This window comes from Scyliorhinus canicula, chromosome 14, assembly GCF_902713615.1.
Source record: "Scyliorhinus canicula chromosome 14, sScyCan1.1, whole genome shotgun sequence".
Taxonomy (NCBI): Eukaryota; Metazoa; Chordata; class Chondrichthyes; order Carcharhiniformes; family Scyliorhinidae; genus Scyliorhinus; species Scyliorhinus canicula.
In genome coordinates, this window is record NC_052159.1 from 857,082 (window position 1) to 874,594 (window position 17,513).

At 63.4% G+C, this 17,513-nt stretch overlaps 1 protein-coding gene across 6 annotated transcripts in view; it reads right to left on the reverse strand.

Annotated features, from left to right (window-relative positions):
- Positions 1-17,513, reverse strand: part of LOC119977288 (arfaptin-2-like) — a 126,386-nt gene that overhangs the window by 72,072 nt on the left and 36,801 nt on the right. Inside the window, exon 1 of one of the 6 annotated variants that reach the window (XM_038818037.1) lies at positions 9,162-9,246. The exons of the other annotated variants lie outside the window; for them this stretch is intronic. The gene's annotated coding sequence lies outside the window, so the exon portion shown is untranslated. Of the gene's footprint in view, positions 1-9,161; positions 9,247-17,513 lie in introns of those variants that run through there. 6 annotated transcript variants of the gene reach the window in all.

The following is a 17,513-nucleotide window of genomic DNA, read 5'->3' on the forward strand; positions in this document are numbered from 1 at the left end:
TGTCCCCATCAAACACTCCCAGGACAGGTACAGCACGGGGTTAGATACAGAGTAAAGCTCCCTCTACACTGTCCCCATCAAACACTCCCAGGACAGGTATAGCACGGGGTTAGATACAGAGTAAAGCTCCCTCTACACTGTCCCCATCAAACACTCCCAGGACAGGTACAGCACGGGGTGAGATACACAGTAAAGCTCCCTCTGCACTGTCGCCATCAAACACTCCCAGGACAGGTACAGCACGGGGTTAGATACAGAGTAAAGCTCCCTCTACACTGTCCCCATCAAACACTCCCAGGACAGGTACAGCACGGGGTTAGATACAGAGTAAAGCTCCCTCTACACTGTCCCCATGAAACACTCGCAGGACAGGTAGAGCACGGGGTTAGATACAGAGTAAAGCTCCCTCTATACTGTCCCATCAAACACTCCCAGGACAGGTGCAGCACAGGGTTAGATACAGAGTAAAGCTCCCTCTACACTGTCCCCATCAAACACTCCCAGGACAGGTGCAGCACAGCAGGAGATAAACTGTTCTGCAGCAAAGTATATTTGCTTTTGACAATGCTTTTAACACAACAGCTGCAGTAATACCTGAGCCTCGGGCACTTGCTCAAAGAGAGATTGCAATACAGAAAGCTGATTGTCCCTGCGAAAGCTGACTCTCACTGTCCAATGTTTAGTTGAACTTCAATTACCAGGAATTCTCAATATATTCCAACTGTTCCCTGATCAGTGACACAGGTTCAAACTTGCCCTGCTGCGTAATCAAGCCCCTGCACACAAAAAGCTTTAATCTCCTCGATCAGTAAATCCATGGTCACACCCAAAGTTGCCACATTCTAGCTCAATATCCACCTAATGTAGGCCCAAAGAAGTGGCAGGCCTTGGCAACCGCACAGATCAGTCACACTGACAGCACACGGCTCAGCTTATGTAATTCCAGAGCACAAAGTCACTCAGGCTTGGGATCCACTGCACAGATCACGTACGGTCAGTACTGAGGTCAGTACTGCCGCACTGTCAGGGGGTTAGTACTGAGGGAGTGCCGCACTGTCAGACGGTCAGTACTGAGGGAATGCCACACTGTCAGAGGGTCAGTACTGAGGGAGTGCCGCACTGTCAGAGGGTCAGTACTGAGGGAGTACTGCACTGTCAGAGGGTCAGTACTGAGGGAGTGCCGCACTGTCAGAGGGTCAGTACTGAGAGAGTGCCGCACTGTCAGAGGGTCAGTACAGAGGGAGTGCCGCACTGTCAGAGGGTCAGTACAGAGGGAGTGCCGCACTGTCAGAGGGTCAGTACTGAGGGAGTGCCGCACTGTCAGAGGGTCAGTACTGAGGGAGCGCTGCACTGTCAGAGGGTCAGTACTGAGGGAGTGCTGCACTGTCAGAGGGTCAGTACTGAGGGAGTGCTGCACTGTCAGAGGGGCAGTACTGAGGGAGTGCCGCACTATCAGAGGGTCAGTACTGAGGGAGTGCCGCACTGTCAGAGGGTCAGTACTGAGGGAGTGCCGCACTGTCAGAGGGTCAGTACTGAGGGAGTGCCGCACTGTCAGAGGGTCAGTACCGAGGGAGTGCCGCACTGTCAGAGGGTCAGTACCGAGGGAGTGCCGCACTGTCAGAGGGTCAGTACCGAGGGAGTGCCGCACTGTCAGAGGGTCAGTACTGAGGGAGTGCCGCACTGTCAGAGGGTCAGTACTGAAGGAGTGCCGCACTGTCTCAGGGTCAGTACTGAGGGAGTGCCGCACTGTCAGACGGTCAGTACTGAGGGAATGCCACACTGTCAGAGGGTCAGTACTGAGGGAATGCCGCACTGTCAGAGGGTCAGTACTGAGGGAGTGCCGCACTGTCAGAGGGTCAGTACTGAGGGAGTGCCGCACTGTCAGAGGGTCAGTACTGAGGGAGTGCCGCACTGTCAGAGGGTCAGTACTGAGGGAGTGCCGCACTGTCAGAGGGTCAGTACCGAGGGAGTGCCGCACTGTCAGAGGGTCAGTACCGAGGGAGTGCCGCACTGTCAGAGGGTCAGTACCGAGGGAGTGCCGCACTGTCAGAGGGTCAGTACCGAGGGAGTGCCGCACTGTCAGAGGGTCAGTACCGAGGGAATGCCGCACTGTCCGAGGGTCAGTACTGAGGGAGTGCCGCACAGTCAGAGGGTCAGTACTGAGGGAGTGCCGCACTGTCAGAGGGTCAGTACCGAGGGAGTGCCGCACTGTCAGAGGGTCAGTACCGAGGGAGTGCCGCACTGTCCGAGGGTCAGTACTGAGGGAGTGGCGCACAGTCAGAGGGTCAGTACTGAGGGAGTGCCGCACTGTCAGAGGGTCAGTACTGAGGGAGTGCCGCACTGTCAGAGGGTCAGTACTGAGGGAGTGCCGCGCTGGCAGAGGGTCAGTACTGAGGGAGTGCCGCACTGTCAGAGGGTCAGTACTGAGGGAGTGCCGCACTGTCTCAGGGTCAGTACTGAGGGAGTGCCGCACTGTCAGAGGGTCAGTACTGAGGGAGTGCTGCACTGTCAGAGGGTCAGTACTGAGGCAGTGCCGCACTGTCAGAGGGTCAGTACTGAGGGACTGCCGCACTGTCAGAGGGTCAGTACTGAGGGAGTGCTGCATTGTCAGAGGGTCAGTCCTGAGGGAGTGCCGCACTGTCAGAGGGTCAGTACTGAGGGAGTGCTGCACTGTCAGAGGGTCAGTACTGAGAGAGTGCCGGTACTAAGGGAGTGCTGCACTGTCAGAGGGTCAGTACTGAGGGAGTGCTGCACTGTCAGAGGGACAGTACTGAGGGAGTGCTGCACTGTCAGAGGGTCAGTACTGAGGGAGTGCCGCACTGTCAGAGGGTCAGTACTGAGGGCGTGCCGCACTGTCAGAGGGTCAGTACTGAGGGAGTGCCGCACTGTCAGAGGGTCAGTACTGAGGGAGTGCCGCACTGTCAGAGGGTCAGTACTGAGGGAGTGCCGCACTTTCAGAGGGTCAGTGCTGAGGGAGCCCCGCACTGTCAGAGGGTCAGTGCTGAGGGAGTGCCGCACTGTCTGCGGGTCAGTGCTGAGGGAGCCCCGCACTGTCAGAGGGTCAGTGCTGAGGGAGTGCCGCACTGTCTGCGGGTCAGTGCTGAGGGAGTGCTGCATTAGAACAAAGAACAATACAGCACAGGAACAGACCCTTCGGCCCTCCAAGGCTGTACCAGTCATGATACCAATCTTTGCCAAAACCCTCAGCACTTCCTTGTGCCGTATCCCCCTATACCAGGGGTGGGCAAACTACGGCCCGCGGGCCGCATGCGGCCCGCCAAAGGTATTTCTGCGGCCCACCAAGTCATTAAAAAAAAACATTTTTTTTTTTTTCATTTTTTTTTAAAAGTTAATGGGGGGGCTGTTGGGTTACTTACTGGTATAGGGTGGATACGTTGACTTGAGTAGGGTGATCATTGCTCGGCACAACGTCGAGGGCCGAAGGGCCTGTTCTGTGCTGTACTGTTCTATGTTCTATATGAGGCGCCCAGAATCATAACCGGGTGAAGTAATTAGTTTACTTAATATACTATGCGGCCCTTTGTGAATTGTGAATTTCTGAATGTGGCCCTTGCACGGAAAAGTTTGCCCACCCCTGCCCTATACCCATCCTATCCATGTGTTTTTCAAGATGCCTTTTTAACACCGGTAATAAATCTGCTTCCACAACCTCCCCCGGCAACATCAACTACCTGTCCAGGCTCATTCCCCAATATCAGGTCATAGAACATAGAACACACAGTGCAGAAGAAGGCCATTCAGCCCATCGAGTCTGCACCTACCCACTTAAGCCCTTACTTCCACCCTATCCCTGTAACCCAATAACCTCTCCTAACCTTTTTATTCACTAAGGGCAATTTCTCAAGGCCAATCCACCTAACCTGCACGTCATTGGACTGTGGGCGGAAACCGGAGCACCCGGAGGAAACCCACGCAGACACGGGGAGAAAGTGCAGACTCCGCACAGACAGTGACCCAAGCGGGGAATCGAACCTGGGACCCTGGCGCTGTGAAGCCACAGTGCTATCCACTTGTGCTACTGTGCTGCCCCTTCCCTGGTCGGACTATCTACATATTGCATCAAGAAGGCTTCCTGGATACACCTTACAAACTCTGCCCCATCCAAACCCCCAGCACTAAGTGAGTCCCAGTCGATCGAGAAGTTAAAATCCCCGACCACAACAACCCTGTTACTTTTGCACCTATCCAAAATCTCTCTGCCTATCTGCTCCTCTATCTCTCGCTGGCATTTGGGGGGCCTGTAATAAACCCCCAACATTGTGACTGCCCCCTTCCTGTTCCTGAGCTCTACCCAGATTGCCTCATTGTGTGAGCCCTCCAAGGTGTCCTCCCTCAGTACGGCTATAATCTTCTCCTTAACCAGTAATGCTGCTCCCCCACCCCTTTTACATCCCCCTCTATCTCTCCTGAAGCATCTATATCCTCCAACATTCAGCTGCCAATCCTGCCCTTCCTTTAACCAAATTTCTGTGATAGCCTCAAGATCGTAATTCCAAGTACTAATCAGTGCTTCAAGTCCATCTGCCTAACCCGCTATACTTCTGGCATTGAAGCAAATACACTTTAAACCACTGCATTTGAGCAGACAGGGTGATGTAAAAAATAGAACATAGAAAATACAGCACAGAACAGGCCCCTCGACCCACAATGTTCTGCCAAACTTTTGACCTAGATTAAGAACAAATTAATCTACACCCCATCAGTCTACCCTAATCCATGTACCTATCCAATAGCCGTTTGAAGGTCCCGAATGTTTCCGACTCAACTACTACCACAGGCAGTGCATTCCATGCCCCCACTACTCTCTGGGTAAAGAACCTACCTCTGACATCCCCCCCTATATATTCCACCATTCACCTTAAATCTATGTCCCCTTATAATGGTTTGTTCCACCCGAGGAAAAAGTCTCTGACTGTCTACTCTATCTATTCCTCTGATCATCTTATAAACCTCTATCAAGTCGCCCCTCATCCTTCTCCGTTCTAATGAGAAAAGGCCTAACACCCTCAACCTTTCCTCGTATGACCTACTCTCCATTCCAGGCAACATCCTGGTAAATCTCCTTTGCACCTTTTCCAAAGCTTCCACACCCTTCCTAAAATGAGGTGACCAGAACTGCACACAGTACTCCAAATGTGGCCTGACCAAGGTTTTGTACAGCTACATCATCACCTCACGGCTCTTAAATTCAATCCCTCTGCTAATGAACGCAAGCACACCATAGGCTTTCTTCACAGCTCTATCCACTTGAGTGGCAACTTTCAAAGATCTATGAACCCCAAGATCTCTCTGCTCCTCCACATTGCCAAGAACCCTACCGCTAACCCTGTATTCCACATTCATATTTGTCCTTCTAAAATGGACAACCTCACACTTTTCAGGGTTAAACTCCATTTGCCACTTCTCAGCCCAGCTCTGTATCCTATCTATGTCTCTTTGAAGCCGACAACAGCCCTCCTCACTATCCACAACTCCACCAATCTTCGTATCGTCTGCAAATTTACTGACTCACCCTTCAACTCCCTCATCCAAGTCATTAATGAAAATCACAAACAGCAGAGGACCCAGAACTGATCCCTGCGGTGCGCCACTGGTAACTGGGCTCCAGGCTGAATATTTGCCATTTACCACCACTCTCTGACTTTTATCGGTTAGCCAGTTCGTTATCCAACTGGCCAAATTTCCCACTATCCCATGCCTCCTTACTTTCTGCATAAGCCTACCATGGGGAACCTTATCAAACGCCTTACTAAAATCCATGTACACTACATCCACTGCTTTTTCAGCCACGTGCTTGGTCACCTCCTCAAAGAATTCAGTAAGACTTGTGAGGCAAGACCTACCCCTCACAAATCCGTGATGACTATCCCTAATCAAGCAGTGTCTTTCCAGATGCTCAGAAATCCTATCCCTCAGTACCCTTTCCATTACTTTGCCTGCCACCGAAGACTAACTGGCCTGTAATTCTCAGGGTTATCCCTATTCCCTTTTTTGAACAGGGGCACGACATTCGCCACTCTCCAATCCCCTGGTACCACCCCTGTTGACAGTGAGGACGAAAAGATCATTGCCAACGGCTCTGCAATTTCATTTCTTGCTTCCCATAGAATCCTTGGATATATCCCGTCAGGCCCGGGGGACTTGTCTATCCTCAAGTTTTTCAAAATGCCCAACACATCATCCTTCCTAACAAGTATCTCCTCGAGCTTACCAGTCTGTTTCACACCGTCCTCTCCAACAATATGGCCCCTCTCATTCGTAAATACTGAAGAAAAGTACTCGTTCAAGACCTCTCCTATCTCTTCAGCCTCAATACGCAATCTCCCGCTACTGTCCTTGATCGGACCTACCCTCGCTCTAGTCATTCTCATATTTCTCACATATGTGTAAAAGGCCTTGGGGTTTTCCTTGATCCTACCCGCCAAAGATTTTTCATGCCCTCTCTTAGCTCTCCTAATCCCTTTCTTCAGTTCCCACCTGGCTATCTTGTATCCCTCCAGCGCCCTGTCTGAACCTTGTTTCTTCAGCCTTACATAAGTCTCCTTCTTCCTCTTAACAAGACATTCAACCTCTCCTGTCAACCATGGTTCCCTCACTCGACCATCTCTTCCCTGCCTGATGTATCAAGGACACGTAGTATCTGTTCCTTGAAGAGTTCCACATTTCAATTGTGTCCTTCCCTGACAGCCTATGTTCCCAACTTAAGCACTTCTCTTATTTTTAGAACTCTTATTTTTGTTCTCTATTTCCCCTTCAGTTATTACGCCTTCTAAGCTAATGCTCTGATTCCCTCACCCCTGCCATACTAGTTTAAATCCTCCAGAATGACTCCAGCAAACCTCCTAGCCAGGATACTGGTGCCCCTCCGTTTAGATGCAACCAGCCTTCTATGGTGGCAAGCTGGTTGGCACGGTTGCCTCACAGCTCCAGGGTCCCAGATTCGATTCCCGGCTTGGGTCATTGTCTGTTTGAAGTCTGCACATTCTCCCCGTGTCTGCGTGGGTTGCCTCTGGGTGCTCTAGCTTTCTGCCACAAATCTCAAAAGACGTGCTGTTAGGTGAATTGGACATTCTAAATTCTCCCTCGGTATACCCGAACAGGCACCGGAGTGTGGCGACGAGGAGATTTTCACAGTAACTTCATTGCAGTGTTACTGCCTAACTTTCTGAACTCCTTCTGCAGGACCTCATCACTCTTCCTGTCTATGTCATTAGTCCCTATGTGTACTTCAACCTCAGGCTGTTCACCCTCCCCCTTCAGGATGTCCTGTGTTCATTCAGAGACAACCTTGACCCTGGCACCAGGGAGGCAAAACACCATCGTCAGTGAGGTGGTGAACGGGGGGAGTGGAGGCGAGCGAGGAGACCAGGGGAGGGAGGGAGGGAGCAGAGCGGGGGAGGAGGGCGAGGAGGAGAGCGGGGGAGGAGGCGAGGAGGAGAGCGGGGGAGGGAGGGAAGGAGGAGAGCGGGGGAGGGGGGCGAGGAGGAGAGCGGGGGAGGGGGCGAGGAGGAGAGCGGGGGAGGGGGCGAGGAGAGCGGGGGAGGAGGGGGGAGGAGAGCGGGGGGAGGAGGCGAGGAGGAAAGCGGGGGAGGGGGCGAGGAGGAGAGCGGGGGAGGAGGCGAGGAGGAGAGCGGGGGAGGAGGCGAGGAGGAGAGCGGGGGAGGGGGTGAGGAGGAGAGCGGGGGAGGGGGTGAGGAGGAGAGCGGGGGGGGAGGGGGTGAGGAGGAGGAGCGGGGGAGGGGGTGAGGAGGGGGTGGGGGTGAGGAGGAGAGCGGGGCTGGGGGTGAGGAGGAGAGCGGGGGTGGGGGTGAGGAGGAGAGCGGGGGTGGGGGTGAGGGGGAGGGGGTGAGGAGGAGAGCGGGGGTGGGGGTGAGGGGAGAGCGGGGGTGGGGGTGAGGAGGAGAGCGGGGGAGGGGGTGAGGAGGAGAGCGGGGGAGGGGGTGAGGAGAGCGGGGGAGGGAGTGAGGAGAGTGAGGGAGGGGGTGAGGAGGAGAGCGGGGGTGGGGGTGAGGAGGGGGTGGGGGTGAGGAGGGGGTGGGGGTGAGGAGGAGAGAGGGGGTGGGGGTGAGGAGGAGAGCGGGGGAGGGGGTGAGGAGGAGAGCGGGGGTGGGGGTGAGGAGGAGAGCGGGGGAGGGGGTGAGGAGGGGGGGGTGGGGGTGAGGAGGAGAGCGGGGGGGGGGGGTGAGGAGGAGAGCGGGGGTGGGGGTGAGGAGGAGAGCGGGGGTGGGGGTGAGGGGGGGGGGGGGTGAGGAGGAGAGCGGGGGGGGGGGTGAGGAGGAGAGCGGGGGGGGGGGTGAGGAGGAGAGCGGGGGAGGGGGTGAGGAGGAGAGCGGGGGGGGGGGTGAGGAGAGCGGGGGAGGGGGTGAGGAGAGCGGGGGAGGGGGGTGAGGAGGAGAGCGGGGGGGTGGGGGTGAGGAGGGGGTGGGGTGAGGAGGGGGTGGGGGTGAGGAGGAGAGAGGGGGTGGGGGTTGAGGAGGAGAGCGGGGGAGGGGGTGAGGAGGAGAGCGGGGGTGGGGGTGAGGAGAGAGTGCGGGGGTGGGGGGTGAGGAGGAGTAGTGCGGGGGTGGGGGGTGAGGAGGAGTGCGGGGGTGGGGGTGAGGAGGAGAGCGGGGGAGGGGGTGAGAGGAGAGCGGGGGGAGGGGTGAGGCGGGATGAGGGGGGAGGGGGGTGAGGGGGTTGAGGAGGAGCGGGGAAGGGGGTTGAGGAGGAGAGCGGGGGAGGGGGTGAGGAGGAGAGCGGGGGAGGGGGTGAGGAGGAGAGCGGGGGGGGGGGTGAGGAGGAGAGCGGGGCTGGGGGTGAGGAGGAGAGCGGGGGTGGGGGTGAGGAGGAGAGCGGGGGAGGGGGTTGAGGAGGAGAGCAGGGGAGGGGGTGAGGAGAGCGGGGGAGGGGGTGAGGAGGAGAGCGGGGGAGGGGGTGAGGAGGAGAGCGGGGGAGGGGGTGAGGAGGAGAGCGGGGGAGGGGGTGAGGAGGAGAGCGGGGGAGGGGTCACTGAGGGAGCCTGGGAAGGAAAGTCAGCTGGTGGAGGGGGTGTATCTGACAGTAAAAATGAGTGTTTCTGGCCAGTTACAATTCTACTGTGGAGGCATCACTTTGGAATAGAGCTGTCACCTCTAGGCCTCAGTGCCCTAGAACAGACCTACCTCCCTCTGCGGTGAGGCACTGCTTGCTTCATCAACTTAAGGTTTTTTCTTTTGCTGAGCATTCAGTCTCCATTGCACACACATTTGCTGGCCTGGCACCAACGCACACACACACTCAGCCACGTCACCAGCCAGGAGGCTCAGGGGGAGGTGCAGCTGCTAACAGCTTGGCTCAATAAACGGGAACATTTCTGCACATCACAGTCTCCGGATACATGATGTGGAGATGCCGGCATTGGACTGGGGTGAGCACAGTAAGAAGTCTGACAACAGGTTAAAGTCCAACAGGCTTGTTTCAAACACTGGCTTTCGGAGCGCAGCTCCCTCCCTCCAGGTGAATGACCTGTCTCCGGGTACACGCCACAGTCTCCGGGTACACGCCACAGTCTCCGGGTACACGCCACAGTCCCCGGGTACACGCCACCGTCTCCGGGTACACGCCACCGTCTCCGGGTACACACCACAGTCTCCGGGTACACGCCACAGTCCCCGGGTACACGCCACCGTCTCCGGGTACACGCCACCGTCTCCGGGTACACACCACAGTCTCCGGGTGCACGCCACTGTCTCCGGGTACACGTCACAGTCTCCGGGTGCACGCCACTGTCTCCGGGTACACACCAGTCCCCGGGTACACACCACAGTCTCCGGGTACACGCCACAGTCTCTGGGAACACGCCACAGTCTCCGGGTGCACGCCACAGTCTCCGGGTGCACGCCACAGTCTCCGGATACGCAACACAGTCTCCGGGTACACACCACCGTCTCCGGATACACACCACCGTCTCCGGTACACGCCACAGTCTCCGGGTACACACCACCGTCTCCGGGTACACACCACCGTCTCCGGGTACACACCACCGTCTCCGGATACACACCACAGTCTCCGGATACACACCACAGTCTCCGGGTACACACCACCGTCTCCGGGTACACACCACCGTCTCCGGGTACACACCACAGTCTCCGGGTACACGCCACAGTCTCCGGATACACTCCACAGTCTCCGGGTACACGCCACCGTCTCCGGGTACACGCCACCGTCCCCGGGTACACGCCACCGTCCCCGGGTACACACCACCGTCTCCGGGTACACGCCACCGTCTCCGGGTACACGCCACCGTCTCCGGATACACGCCACCGTCCCCGGGTACACGCCACCGTCCCCGGGTACACGCCACCGTCCCCGGGTACACGCCACAGTCTCCGGGTACACGCCACAGTCTCCGGGTACACGCCACAGTCTCCGGATACGCAACACTGTCTCCGGGTGCACGCCACTGTGTCCGGATGCACGCCACCATCTCCGGGTACACACCACCGTCTCCGGGTACACACCACCGTCTCCGGTACACGCCACTGTCTCCGGGTACACACCACAGTCTCAGGATACACACCACAGTCCCCGGGTACACACCACAGTCTCCGGATACACACCACCGTCTCCGGGTACACGCCACAGTCTCCGGTACACGCCACAGTCTCCGGGTACACACCACCGTCTCCGGGTACACGCCACCGTCCCCGGGTACACGCCACCGTCTCCGGATACACACCACTGTCTCCGGGTACACACCACAGTCCCCGGGTACACACCACAGTCTCCAGGTACACGCCACCACCTCCGGGTACACGCCACCGTCCCCGGATACACGCCACCGTCCCCGGGTACACGCTACCGTCCCCGGGTACACGCCACAGTCTCCGGGTACACACCACCGTCTCCGGATACACAACACAGTCTCCAGGTACACGCCACAGTCTCCAGGTACACACCACCGTCTCCGGGTACACGTCACAGTCTCCGGGTACACACCACCGTCTCCGGGTACACACCACCGTCTCCGGATACACACCACTGTCTCCGGATACACACCACCGTCTCCGGGTACACGCCACAGTCTCCGGATACACACCACAGTCTCCGGGTACACGCCACGGGTACACGCCACAGTCTCCGGGTACACGCCACTGTCTCCGGGTACACGCCACAGTCTCCGGGTACACGCCACCGTCTCCGGGTACACGCCACAGTCTCCGGGTACACGCCACCGTCTCCGGGTACACGCCACCGTCTCCGGGTACACGCCACCGTCTCCGGGTACACATCACAGTCTCCGGGTACACGCCACCGTCTCCGGGTACACATCACAGTCCCCGGGTACACGCCACTGTCTCCGGGTACACGTCACAGTCTCCGGATACACGCCACTGTCTCCAGGTACACGCCACAGTCTCAGGATACACACCACTGTCTCCAGGTACACACCACAGTCTCCGGGTACACACCACAGTCTCCGGGTACACACCACCGTCTCCGGGTACACACCACTGTCTCCGGATACACACCACTGTCTCCGGATACACGCCACAGTCTCCAGGTACACACCACCGTCTCCGGGTACACGCCACCGTCTCCGGAGACACGCCACCGTCCCCGGGTACACACCACCGTCCCCGGGTACACACCACAGTCTCCGGATATGCACAAAGGTGCTAAACCTCAGCCATTCCTCAGCCATTCCTGGTTTAGATCATCATTCCCGACTAACAGCACGCAGCCTCCATCCCTGCACAATGAGATCCCAGAGATCCACCCCCGAGGGGGGCAGGGGGTCGGGGGGCAGGGGGTCGGGGGGCAGGGGGTCGGGGCGAGGGGGGCAGGGGGTCGGGGGGCAGGGGGGGCAGGGGGTCGGGGCGAGGGGGGCAGGGGGTCGGGGCGAGGGGGGCAGGGGGTCGGGGGGGCAGGGGGTCGGGGGGCAGGGGGTCGGGGTGAGGGGGGCAGGGGGTCGGGGCGAGGAGGCAAGGGGTCGGGGCGAGGGGGGCAGGGGGTCGGGCGAGGGGGGCAGGGGCGAGGGGGGCAGGGGGTCGGGGCGGAGGGGGCAGGGGGTCGGGGCGAGGGGGGCAGGGGGTCGGGGGGCAGGGGGTCGGGGCGAGGGGGGCAGGGGGTCGGGGCGAGGGGGCAGGGGGTCGGGGCGAGGAGGGCAAGGGGTCGGGGCGAGGAGGGCAAGGGGTCGGGGGGCAGGGGGGTCGGGCGGCAGGGGGTCGGGGGGCAGGGGGGCAGGGTTGTCGGGGGGCAGGGGGGTCGGGGGCGGGGGTCGGGGAGAGGGGCGGAGGCCGGGGCGAGGGGGGCAGGGGGCCGGGGCGAGGGGGAGGGGGCCGGGGCGAGGGGGCAGGGGGTCGGGGCGAGGGGGGCAGGGGGTCGGGGCGAGGGGGAGGGGGCCGGGGCGAGGGGGCAGGGGGCCGGGGGGGCGCGGGGGGCTCGGGGGGCGGGGGGCTCGGGGGGCGGGGGGCTCGGGGGGCGGGGGGCTCGGGGGGCGGGGGGCTCGGGGGGCGGGGGGCTCGGGGGGCGGGGGGCTCGGGGGACGGGGGGCTCGGGGGGCGGGGGGCTCGGGGGGCAGGGGGCTCGGGGGGCAGGGGGCGCGGGGGGCAGGGGGCTCGGGGGGCAGGGGGCTCGGGGGGCAGGGGGCTCGGGGGGCAGGGGGCTCGGGGGGGCAGGGGGCGAGGGGGGCAGGGGGCGAGGGAGGCAGGGGGCGAGGGGGGCAGGGGGCGAGGGGGGCAGGGGGCGAGGGGGGCAGGGGGCGAGGGGGGCAGGGGGCGAGGGGGGCAGGGGGCGGAGGGGGCAGGGGGCGAGGGGGGCAGGGGGCGAGGGGGGCAGGGGGCGAGGGGGGCAGGGGGCGAGGGGGGCAGGGGCGAGGGGGGCAGGGGCGAGGGGGGCAGGGGGCGAGGGGGGCAGGGGGCGAGGGGGGCAGGGGGCGAGGGGGGCAGGGGGCGAGGGGGTGCCAGGGGGCGAGGGGGGCAGGGGGGAGGGGGGCATGGGGGCGAGGGGGGCAGGGGGCGAGGGGGGTCAGGGGGCGAGGGGGGCAGGGGCGAGGGGGGCGGGGGGGCGGGGGGTCGGGGCGAGGGGGTCGGGGCGAGGGGGGCAGTGGGATCGGGGCGAGGGGGGATCGGGGCGAGGGGGGAGGGGGGTCGGGGCGAGGGGGGCGGGGGGGGGTCGGGGGCGAGGGGGGCGGGGGGTCGGGGCGAGGGGGGCGGGGGGTCGGGGCGAGGGGGGCGGGGGGTCGGGGCGAGGGGGGCGGGGGTCGGCGAGGGGCGAGGGGGCAGGGGCGAGGGGGGCAGGGGCGAGGGGGGCAGGGGCGAGGGGGGCAGGGGCGAGGGGGGCAGGGGCGAGGGGGGCAGGGGCGAGGGGGGCAGGGGCGAGGGGGGCAGGGGCGAGGGGGGCAGGGGCGAGGGGGGCAGGGGCGAGGGGGGCAGGGGCGAGGGGGGCAGGGGCGAGGGGGGCAGGGGCGAGGGGGGCAGGGGCGAGGGGGGCAGGGGCGAGGGGGGCAGGGGCGAGGGGGGCAGGGGCGAGGGGGGCGGGGCGAGGGCGAGGGGCAGGGGCGAGGGGGGCAGGGGCGAGGGGGGCAGGGGCGAGGGGGGCAGGGGCGAGGGGGGCAGGGGCGAGGGGGGCAGGGGCGAGGGGGGCAGGGGCGAGGGGGGCAGGGGCGAGGGGGGCAGGGGCGAGGGGGGCAGGGGCGAGGGGGGCAGGGGCGAGGGGGGCAGGGGCGAGGGGGGCAGGGGGCCGGGGCGAGGGGGGCAGGGGGCCGGGGCGAGGGGGGCAGGGGGCCGGGGCGAGGGGGGCAGGGGGCCGGGGCGAGGGGGGCTCGGGGGGCAGGGGGCTCGGGGGGCAGGGGGCTCGGGGGGCAGGGGGCTCGGGGGGCAGGGGGCTCGGGGGGCAGGGGCGAGGGGGGCAGGGGGCTCGGGGGGCAGGGGGCTCGGGGGGCAGGGGGCTCGGGGGGCAGGGGGCGAGGGGGGCAGGGGCGAGGGGGGCAGGGGGCGAGGGGGGCAGGGGGCGAGGGGGGCAGGGGGCGAGGGGGGCAGGGGGCGAGGGGGGCAGGGGGCGAGGGGGGCAGGGGGCGAGGGGGGCAGGGGGCGAGGGGGGCAGGGGGCGAGGGGGGCAGGGGGCTGAGGGGGGCAGGGGGCGAGGGGGGCAGGGGGCGAGGGGGGCAGGGGGCGAGGGGGGCAGGGGGCGAGGGGGGCAGGGGGCGAGGGGGGCAGGGGGCGAGGGGGGGCAGGGGCGAGGGGGGCAGGGGGCGAGGGGGGCGAGGGGCGAGGGCCTAACACTTACCAGGGGGCGAGGGGGGCAGGAGGCGAGGGGGGGCAGGGGGCGAGGGGGGGCAGGGGGCGAGGGGGGGCAGGGGCGAGGGGGGGCAGGGGGCGAGGGGGGGCAGGGGCGAGGGGGGCAGGGGGCAAGGGGGGGCAGGGGGCAAGGGGGGCAGGGGGCAAGGGGGCGAGGGGGGGCAGGGGGCGAGGCCCATGCGAGGGGGGGCAGGGGGGCCCGTGCGAGGGGGGGCAGGGGGGCCCGGGCGAGGGGGTGAGCAGGGGGGACCGGGCGAGGGGGGGGGCAGGGGGACCGGGCGAGGGGGGGGGGCAGGGAGCGAGGGCCCCGGGCGAGGGGGGGGGGGGCAGGGAGCGAGGCCGGGCGAGGGGGGGGGGGGCAGGGAGCGAGGGGGGCAGGGAGCGAGGCCCGGGCGAGGGGGGGCAGGGAGCGAGGACCGGGCGAGGGGGGGGCAGGGGAGCGGGGCCCGGGCGAGGGGGGGCAGGGAGCGGGGCCCCGGGCGAGGGGGGGCAGGCAGGGGGGCCGGGCGAGGGGGGGGGCAGGCAGGGGGGGCGGGCGAGGGGGGCAGGCAGGGGGGCGGGCGAGGGGGGGCAGGCAAGGGGGGGCAGGGCGAGGGGGGGCAGGCAGGGGGGCCCCGGGCGAGTGGGGGCAGGCAGGGGGGCCCGGGGCGAGGGGGGGCAGGGGGGCCCGGGCGAGGGGGGGCAGGGGCGGGCCCCGGGGCGAGGGGTGCCCGGGCGAGGGGGGGGGGCAGGGGGGCCGGGCGAGGGGGGGGCAGGGGGGTCCGGAGCGAGGGGGGGGCAGGGGGGGGCCGGGCGAGGGGGCAGGGGGTCTGCGCGTGGGGAGCTGAGGGGGTCCGCGCGAGGGGAGCTGAGGGGGTCCGCGCGAGGGGAGCTGAGGGGGTCGCGCGAGGGGAGCTGAGGGGGTCCGCGCGAGGGGAGCTGAGGGGTGTCCGCGCGAGGGGAGCTGAGGGTGGTCCGCGCGAGGGGAGCTGAGGGGGTCGCGCGAGGGGAGCTGAGGGGGTCCGCGCGAGGGGAGCTGAGGGGGTCCGCGCGAGGGGAGCTGAGTGGGGTCCGCGCGAGGGGAGTTGAGCCGGGGTCCGCGCGAGGGGAGTTGAGGGGGCGTCCGCGCGAGGGAGCTGAGGGGGTCCGCGCGAGGGGAGCTGAGGGGGTCCGCGCGAGGGGAGCTGAGGGGGTCCGCGCGAGGGGAGCTGAGGGGGTCGCGCGAGGGGGGCAGGGGGTCCGTGCGAGGGGAGCTGAGGGGGTCGTGCGAGGGGAGCTGAGGGGGTCCGCGCGAGGGGAGCTGAGGGGGTCCGCGCGAGGGGAGCTGAGGGGGTCCGCGCGGAGGGGAGCTATGGGGATCTGCGCGAGGGGAGCTGAGGGGGTCCGCGCGAGGGGAGCTGAGGGGGTCCGCGCGAGGGGAGCTGAGGGGGTCCGCGCGAGGGGAGCTGAGGGGGTCCGCGCGAGGGGAGCTGAGGGGGTCCGCGCGAGGGGAGCTGAGGGGGTCCGCGCGAGGGGAGCTGAGGGGGTCCGCGCGAGGGGAGCTGAGGGGGTCCGTGCGAGGGGCGCAGGGGGTCCGTGCGAGGGGGGCAGGGGGGTCCATGCGAGGGGGGGCAGGGGGTCGTGCGAGGGGAGCTGAGGGGGTCCGCGCGAGGGGGGCAGGGGGTCCGCGCGAGGGGAGCTGAGGGGGTCCGTGCGGGGGGAGCTGAGGGGATCCGTGCGGGGGGAGCTGAGGGAGTCCGCGCGAGGGGGGCAGGGGGTCCGTGCGAGGGGAGCTGAGGGGTAAGTGAGACAGGCAGGAGAGGGGAAAGCTGTAATGAAGCAAATGCAACACAAATTGCACGTAAACAGATCCCCTCTCGGATCAATTAACAGGCGCGTTGTGGGCAGCACAGTTAGCACAAGTGGATAGCACTGTGGCTTCACAGCGCCAGGGTCCCAGGTTCGATTCCCCGCTGGGTCACTGTCTGTGCAGAGTCTGCAAGCTCTCTTCGTGTCTGTGTAGGTTTCTTCCAGGTGCTCCGGTTTCCTCCACAGTCCAAAGACATGCAGTTTAGGTGGATTGGACACGCTAAATTGCCCTTAAGGTCCAAAAAAGGTTAGGAGGGGTTATTGGGATATGGACTTAAGTGGGTCGGTGCAGACTCGATGGGCCGAATGGCCTCCTTCTGCACTGTATGTTCTATGTTTGAACTCTGGCACGGAGGGAATTTCAAACAAAAACAGGCCATACTGCACAATCGCAGCGGGTCTGACAGCTGTCTGTGGAGAGAGAGCGGAGCTAAGTTTCCAGTCCGGATGACCAGGAATGTTGACAGTTGTTTACTCAGCAGCATCCATTCTACATACAAATAAAAAAGATTTTCTCACATATTAAATATTGTCCTTTGAGTTAATCTGACCAGGTCGATCAGAGGTCAGAAGGGACAGTGCTCCTCGTGTCTGCGTGGGTTTCCTCCGGCTGCTCCGGTTTCTCCCACAAGTTCCTGAAATATGTGCTGTTAGGTCATTTGGACATTCTGAATGCTCCCTCTGTACCTGAACAGCCGGAATGTGGTGACTAGGGGTTTCACAGTAACTTCATTGCAGTGTTAATGTAAGCCTACTTGTGACAAAAGATATCCAGGACAAAGCAGCCCGTTTGATTGTTCTCCTGCCACATTCAAATCCTCCACCATCGATGAACAGTGGCAGCCGTGTGAACCTTTTACAAGATGCACTGCAGTAAGTCACCAAGGTTCCCCAGACAACACCCTCCAACCCCCCCCATGATCACTACCATCTAGGACAAGAGCAGCAGATACCTGGGAACCCCACCACCTGGAGGTTCCCTCCAAGTCACTCACCACCCTGAATGGGAAATATATCACCGTTCCTTCACTGTCGTGGGGCAACATCCTGGAACTCCCTCCTAAACAGCACGGTGGTGTACCTACAGCTCAGGGACTGCAGCGGTTCAAGAAGGTAGTCACACCCACCTTCTGAAGGGCAACTAGGGAGGGTAATAAATCTGGCCTAACCAGCGACATCACATCCCGTAAATGTTTTTAAAATGTCAATTCAACGTTATGAGCCAAGAGCTGGAAAGGGGATTAGTGTAGCTTTAGTAGTTTTGTCAGTGCAGACTTGATGGGCTGAAGGGTCTGTTCTGACTGTATGAGTCTCTGACTATGATGGGCTGAAGGGTCGTTCCTGTCCTGTCGGGTCTATGACTCTGATGGGCTGCCGGGTCTGTCCTGTACTGTATGAGTCTATGGA